Genomic DNA, 6000 nt, shown 5'->3' with positions numbered 1-6000 from the left:
AAGAGCTGACACTCTAGTACCTTTACACACGGATAAGGGGTAACCAAGTGGGCTTAACCTTTATTATTGAGCCTGGTTACCCCCTCACCGTCACAGTTACCCACTTTGGCACCCATCAGCCGGACATGAAGGCTGTAGATGCGGTTCCAATACCGCTTCCGTTATCTCCTGCAATCAGAGAACCTCGGATCCCGACTCCTCTACCGTATGGGGGAGACCCTATGGCATGCAGGGGATTCCTTAATCAATGCTCTGTCCAATTTGAATAACAACCGTCCATGTTTACGCATCGAGCCCGGGTGGCCTACATCATTTCTCTTCTCACTGACGAGGCACTGTCTTGGCCCTCCCCACTTTTGCTTCAGCTTCACTCCTGCGGATTCGCCAGGGAACTCGCTCGGTAGGCCAATACGCCATTGAGTTTCGTACCCTTGCGGCTTAGACTGGCTGGAATAATGAAGCTCAAGTAGCGGCCTTTTGGCAGGGACTCTCGCAGCACTTAATAGATGAGCTAATCGGGACCTCCCTAAGGACCTTGAGGAGTTAATTTCTCTTGACATACGGATTGATCTCAGAATGCAGGTACGCCTGTCTGAGAAATGCTGTGCTGTTAGGAGCCCGACGACTCGGTTGGCCCCAAATTTCGTTTCTCCGTCTCCTCCAGATGACGAGCCTATGCAGCTGGGTACTACCAGACTGTCAAAACAGGAGAGAAGCAGGGGCGTAGCTTGGGATTGTGCCTGTATTGTGGGTTCCAGCACCACCGGATCCATGACTGCCCTGTCGTTGTGGGTCCGGGAAAATGCCTGTGTCCAGTGAAGTTGGAAGAACATTCGCTGGACATCGCTACCATCCCTCCTCCCTCTGTGCCTTCCCGGATTCTTCTACCAGTTTCTCTCTCATGGGGTTCGGCCTCTGTCTCTACTCAGGCCTTAGTGGATTCCGGGACAGCCGGTAAATTCCATGATCTTTTGTTCATCAAACAGCACGCAATTCCCCTTCGCACTTTGGATATTCCGTTAGAGATTGCGACGATCGACGGAAGACCCCAAGGTTCTGGTACCATCATCCAGGAGTCCCTTCCCCTGGTAGTGAACATCGGAGCTCTACATAATGAGCTACTCCCTTTCATGGTGTCATGCTGTGCAGCCCGCAGACCAGGCCAGTCCCCTGTACTGAGGTGGGATGTTGAATATACACACCGACAGCAGAGGGAGCGGGTCCGGGATGTGGTTGTAGCGTGGCCAGGCCTGGGTTAAGATTCAGAATAGTCGTTGTACTTGCCAAGTTCAGGAGTATAGAGTGTTTCGTAGTTAAATCCGTTTCCGTGTCCAAGGGTCTGAGAGGTAAGAATCGTGATGGGTAAGCCGAAGTCGGGAGCCAGGGAGGTAAGTCAGACGGTTCAAATCTGTGGAAGTAAAGAGAAACAGGAGCACGACACAGTTTCCAGGCTACACAGGAAGCAAGGAGCTATGCAGAGCAAGGAAGTGAAGGCAAAGCAGGATATTTAAAGCGACAGTGACCAATCCAGACAAGGGGCATGGCGGAGGCGTGTCGAGGAGCTGCTCGTGTGTCCCTGAGAGACCAGGAAATAGCAGAGCACAGCTGGGAGTCTGTAACACCAGTGCCAGAATCCAAGATGGCGACGGCAGAGTTCAAGGTATGCACTGGGTGACGGCATGGGTAGTGTCATGGAACAAGAACTACATTTCTGACTCACCCCCCTCTCTCCTTTGCAGCTTCTGCCTGTCAGATCTCATTCCCAGCTGCATGGAGTTTGCACACACATACTGTGCCTGTGTAACTTGCAACAATGTTGCATTTCTTGCCTCTGGGCATGGAATCAGTGAGCTGCTACTGCAGTTTCTGAGATCCTCACCAGAATGGGCTAGTCTGCCCCCCCTCCTGTTTGTTCAGAGATAGTCTGCCCCTAGACTATTCCCTTTACCCACACTGCCCCTCACTTCCTTTTCCACCCTGGAGACAGTGAGTACAAGACCCTTCTCTGTTCATCCCCCATGGTGAGGCCATCTCTTTTTACCGGTTTCTAACTAATAATCACCACTACATACCATCCACAAGTATCTGTGTTCTGCTGCTTTTCCCAATAAAGTGGAGGAAATATTACAGGGCTTGGAGTGATTTAAAAGGGAACTGTGTTAATGCTATCGGGAGCCATTCACACATCAAACGTGACCCTGGCTTCAGGAAAGGTAGCGATGGGGGGCAGGGGCAGCAGCCGCTGCAGTACTGGTAGTGGGTAAGGAGGGGTCACGCCGCAAGGGACGTGGCCCCCGATTCCTTACAGTACCCCCCCTTCAGGATCGACCTCAGGACGATCCATCCAAAGCTGTGGAAATTTTGTGGAAGCGGTCCAAGAGAACTGGAGCATGGATGTCCTCCTTGGGTACCCAAGAGCGTTCCTCTGGGCCATAACCCTTCCAGTGAACAAGGAATTGTATCTTTCCTCTGGATACACGAGAATCCATGATTGTCTGGATTTCGAATTCAGGGTGTCCTTGGACCATGACTGGTTTAGATTTATAGGTCTTAGCAGGGAACCGTTTGCTCTGGACGAATGGCTTGAGCAAGGAAACATGGAATACGTTTGGAATCCTCATGGAAGACGGAAGTTGCAGACGAAATGCCACAGGATTGATTTGTTCCTGGATCAGAAAAGGCCCTAAGAATCTGGGTGCCAATTTCGGGGTGGGAGACTTCAACTTGATGTTCTTGGGCGAAAGCCAAACTTGGTCCGCTGGCTTGTAATTAGGGGCCTGTTGACGACGGTGGTGTGCCTGAGACTTGAATTTCTGAGCGGCGCTAAGAAGCGCGGACTGAATCTTGATCCATGACTCCTGAAGAGTAGTTACCCGTTCATCAGCCGCCGACACTCCTATCGGAATGTTTGAGATTGGCAGTCGACTTGGGTGGAAACCATAATTCACGAAGAACGGGGTTTCGTGCGTGGATTCATTACGAAGTGAATTGGTTGCAAATTCTGCCCAAGGTAGCAGGTCAACCCAATTATCCTGGGAATCGCAAATAAAACACCGTAGGTATTGTTCCAGCGTTTGATTTAGTCTTTCAGTTTGCCCATTAGTTTGGGGGTGATAGCCTGACGAGAAGGATAGCGCCATGCCAAGCCTCTTGGAGAAAGCCCGGCAAAATTTCGATATAAATTGCGTGCCTCAATCCGAGACTATGGATGTAGGTATCCCATGGATGCGAAACACCTCTTTGGTGAAGATATCAGCTAGGGTGGGTGAGGAGGGAAGTCCTTTGAGTAGAACAAAGTGGGCCTGTTTTGAAAAACGATCAACGATGACCAAAATGGTATTCATCCCTCTGGAAGGGGGTAGATCCACAATGAAATCCATTGAAATATGTGACCATGGACGTCCAGGTACTGGCAAGGGCATGAGCAAGCCTGAGGGTCTTTGATGAAGAGTCTTGTTTTGTGCGCATACTGGACAAGCACTAGTAAATTCATGAACCATCTTTGCTATATTAGGCCACCAAAAAGTACGCTTGATAAGATCCAAAGTTCTTTTGAAGCCAGGATGGCCGGCTGAACGGACAGAGTGGCCCCATTCTAGTATCTTTTGATGAAACCTGGGTGCGGCATAAAGAATTCCTTCCGGTACCTCTAGACCACTCGGAATTTGTGTTTGAGCTTCAACGATCTTTTCGAGAATGTCAAATGAGTTGGCGGAAATTATAAACTTAGAGGGTACGATGGTTTCAGGGGTTTCTTCGGATCTTTCCTCAGGAGAAAATTGTCGGGACAAGGCATCAGCTTTTGTGTTCTTAGAACCGGGAATATAAGACAGAGTATAATTAAATCTTGAGAAAAATAGTGCGCAACGGGCTTGACGAGACCCCAGACGACGTGCATTTTCGTTATAAAGAAGATTTTTATGATCGGTCAATATAGAAATAGGTTCACGGGAACCTTCCAGGAGATGTCACCATTCCTGTAAGGCCATCTTGATAGCCAAGAGCTCTCTATTGCCAACATCATAGTTCTTTTCAGCGGCCGAAAACTTCTTTGAAAAAAAAAAACGCATAGATGAAGCTTATCTTGAGGGAAGAACCTCTGGGACAGGATGGCGCCTGCACCATAATCAGATGCATCAACTTCTAAAGTAAAAGGAAGACTAACATCGGGATGTCGCAGAATGGGTGCCGAGACAAAAGCTTGTTTCAGGGTTTCGAAGGACGAGATGGCCTGCGGAGCCCATACAGATGGGTGTAGAGGGAGAAAGGGGGTGGCCCGGTATTAAAGGGGTTGCACCCCATATGGCCATCCCCTGACCTCACCAAAGAGACAAGGGGTTAACTGGACTGCGGTCCAGGGATGAAGTTTGCACCTTGTTGTACCTTGAAAATGTATGTTCCCCTGTTCCCATGTTTCATTATAAGTACGTATTTTGATGTTTTAAAGTGCATTTCTGTATCTCCAGTTCTGGAGGTCGCAGAGAGTTCATATTTGGCCAATATGTGGAGTCACGGTAGGCATTAAAAACTGGCAAAGGTCGACCCACTGAGCCCACCAGAATGGAACTTATTAATATGTGTAGATATTAAAGTGTATATGTATTTTATTTTGGATCTGTTCTGAAAATGCAGACGCCATTTGCTAGGCTAATAAGTCATGAAGGGCAGACGGCTGAGTAGCCTAAGCACGGTGATCAAAAAGTAACTGCCTTGATTGTTACCCAATGTCTAGGGATTAAGTATTAGTCAATCAACAAACTCTGCCAGTCTAATTGTTACCTGAGGGCATGGGTTAGTCTGTTAGTCTGTGTCTCCACATTAGAGAGTGGATACAGATAATTGTTCACCAATAGGCTGTGTTCAATGTTAAGAATAGGGTTGCACAGGTATATAAACTGTGTCAACCCTACAGTTTTTAGTTGTGCTTCTGATACCATCTTGAATGTCACTGGATTGCTGGAGTTGTGCTTCTGATTCCATCTTGAATGTCACTGGACTGCTGGAGAATTGCTAGTGGATACTTCTCCATCCCCCAACCCTAAGTAAGTGTTACCTTCTTGTCTGTTAATTGTACTATATTGATGTGTTCACCTTATTTAAGGAATTAATTATATTTTATTATATCTAAGCCTCGTTCAGTTCAACCCAGATATTTGGTGTTCATTATATCTTGTCATAAGCTACCGTGACAATGGGTCAGCTCCCTTCTAGGTAAGGGCAGTAATGGGAGCCACAGTGGTAGAAAATGTTCGGATGAATTTTCTATAGTAATTGGAGAAGCCCAAAAAATGCTGGATGGCTTTGAGAGAGTTGGGCAAAGGCCAATCCAAAACAGCCTTAAGTTTTTCAGGGTCCATTGAAAATCCTTTATCTGAAATAATATAGCCTAAGAAGGCAGAAGAGGTTTGATGAAAAAGACATTTCTCGAGCTTAGCATAGAGATTATTGACACGAAGGCGAGCGAGGACGAGCCTGGTATGCTGGACATGATCTTGAAGATTTTTAGAAAAAATTAGGATATCGTCCAGATAGACGATTACGAAAGAGTTGAGAACATCACGGAAGACATCATTCATAAAATCCTGAAAAACAGCAGGAGGATTGCATAAGCCGAAGGGCATTACCAGATACTCGTAGTGGCTGCTTCTGGTATTGAAGGCAGTCTTCCATTCATCGCTTTCTCGGATGCGCACAAGATTGTAAGCTCCTCGGAGGTCTAACTTGGAAAAAAAAATTGCCCCTTGAAGCCTATCAAAAAATTCGGAGATCAGCGGAAGGGGGTATCGATTCTTGACTGTGATGAGATTGAGCCCTCGGTAATCAATGCATGGTCTCAGGAATCCGTCTTTCTTTTTGACAAAAAAGAAACCGGCACCAGCGGGGGACGAAGAATTACGAATTAATCCTTTTTCCAGGTTTTCTTTGATGTATGCTGCCATGGCTTCAGTTTCAGGGAGAGACAAGGGGTAGGTAGGACTTACATTTCGAAAGAAAAGTGCC

The sequence above is a fragment of the Ascaphus truei genome, chromosome 7 (assembly GCF_040206685.1).
Source record: "Ascaphus truei isolate aAscTru1 chromosome 7, aAscTru1.hap1, whole genome shotgun sequence".
In the NCBI taxonomy this organism is placed as follows: Eukaryota; Metazoa; Chordata; class Amphibia; order Anura; family Ascaphidae; genus Ascaphus; species Ascaphus truei.
This window is presented reverse-complemented; position numbering follows the sequence as displayed.